Source organism: Callospermophilus lateralis, unplaced genomic scaffold, assembly GCF_048772815.1.
Source record: "Callospermophilus lateralis isolate mCalLat2 unplaced genomic scaffold, mCalLat2.hap1 Scaffold_1341, whole genome shotgun sequence".
Taxonomy (NCBI): Eukaryota; Metazoa; Chordata; class Mammalia; order Rodentia; family Sciuridae; genus Callospermophilus; species Callospermophilus lateralis.
This window is the reverse complement of record NW_027512504.1, coordinates 123,684-125,592: the sequence shown is the minus strand read 5'-3', so window position 1 is coordinate 125,592 and position 1,909 is coordinate 123,684. Positions and strand designations below refer to the sequence as shown.

Genomic DNA, 1,909 nt, shown 5'->3' with positions numbered 1-1,909 from the left:
CACTGGAAGAGCATCAGTGCTGCTCTCCATGTCACAGTCTTCTGGTCAGTGGCCTCTGTGTGGTGCTGAGTAAGGCCATGCAGCCCCTGCTCTAGAGCTGCATTGCCAAGACATGGTTCTCGAGTAGCTGCAACAGCAGGAGGACCGTGACAACCTGAGGTCTGTTTCTGTGCACCTGAATGTTGATTCCTCACTTCAGATTGACATACCTGATGCACTCAGTGACAGAGATAAGGTCAAGTTGACAGTGCACACCAAGACTCCACAGCCCACATTTCAGAGCCCAGAGTTTTCTGTCACCAGGTGACATCAAAACTTTGTGTGACTACATGATACTCTATTGAAGCCACAGACTAGGCTTATTATTCCTCCTGCTCCTACAAAACCACATTTCAATGGTCCTCAAAAGAAGATGCAGAAACTGGCAGAGGGTGAAGGATCTCTGACAAAAGAAGAATTTGCAAAGATGAAGCAATAACTGGAAGCTGAGTATCTTGCTGTCTTTAAGAAGATTACGTCCTCTCATGAAGTATTTCTTTAGTAGCTTTTTCTCATTCTGTTCTCAGTAAATCACAACTTTCATGTTTTCCTAGAATACAGTAAGGATCTAAGTATTCGGTGGAAAAAAAGAGATGTTTGGTGGCTTCTTTAGAAGTGTGGTGAAAAGTGCTGATGAAGTTCTTTTTCCTGCAGTTAAGGAGGTGGATGACTTCTTGGAGCAAGAGAACTTTCTTATTTACTATTCCCACAGGATCAAGGATTCCTGTGCTAAAGCAGACAAAACGACCAGATCTCATACAAATGTTGCTGATGATTATATTCACACTGCAGCCAGCTTGCACAGCCTGGCTTTAGGTAAACCCACGATCATCAAAAAATACCTATTGAAGTTTGCTGAACAATTTGAAAACCTTAGGAAAGTAGAGGGTAGAGTCTCATCAGATGAAGATTTAAAGATGACAGAGCTTCTCCAATATTACATGCTTACAGAGGATGCGAAGGGTCTCTTATAGTGAAGGGTCTCTCATACAGAGGCACCAAAGGCTTCATCAACTAGAGAACTCAAACAAAGCTCTGAATAAGGCCCAGTTAAAAAGATTCTGCAATCTTTGTAATGTTTTGAATAACCAATAAAAAAAAGTAAAAAAAAAAAAAAGCAAAGATGTCAAGTTGGCTGAGGAACACCAGCAGAATTGCTGCCAGAAATTAGAACAGCTTTCTGAATCTGCAAAAGAAGAGCTTATAAAATTCAAACAGAAGACAGTGGCAGCATTTAGAAAAAAAAACCTAATTGAGGTGTCTGAACTGAAAATAAAGCATGCCAGAAAGAATGTCTCCTCTTGCAGAGCTGTGTTGACTAGTTCAAGAACAACTAATCTACCTTTTCTCTGAAGGAAACAAATGTGAAAACTGCATCACTTAAATCATTACCATAAAGTATGATTAGCTATGACTTTAAAATTATGTGAATAAATATTCTGATTTCTAAAAATCTTAACACTTAACCATGTTGGTTTAAAAATATATATTTTTAAATTTTTTTAAATATTTATTCTTAAGTTTTAGGTGGACACAATATCTTTATTTTATATTTATGTGATGCTGAGGATTGAACCCAGTGCCTCATGCATGCTAGGCAAGCACTCAACCACTGAGCCACAACCCCAGCCCTTATTTTTTTAATATTTATTTTTTATTTGTAGTTGGACACAATATCTTTATTTTATTTATTTATTCTTATGTGGTGCTGAGGATAGATCCCAGGGCCTCGCATATGCCGGGCGAGCACTCTACCACTGAGCCACAATCCCAGCCCCTAAAAATATTTTTTGCTGGGGATGTGGCTCAAGCGGTAGCGTGCTCGCCTGGCATGCGTGTGGCCCGGGTTCAATCCTCAGCACCACATACA

The 1,909-nt window shown here is 39.8% G+C and overlaps 1 pseudogene; it reads left to right on the top strand.

The window, feature by feature from the left end:
• The first annotated feature begins 412 nt into the window (after positions 1-412).
• On the top strand, positions 413-1,376 carry LOC143387445 (sorting nexin-5 pseudogene; annotated as a pseudogene).
• The last annotated feature ends 533 nt before the right edge of the window (positions 1,377-1,909 follow it).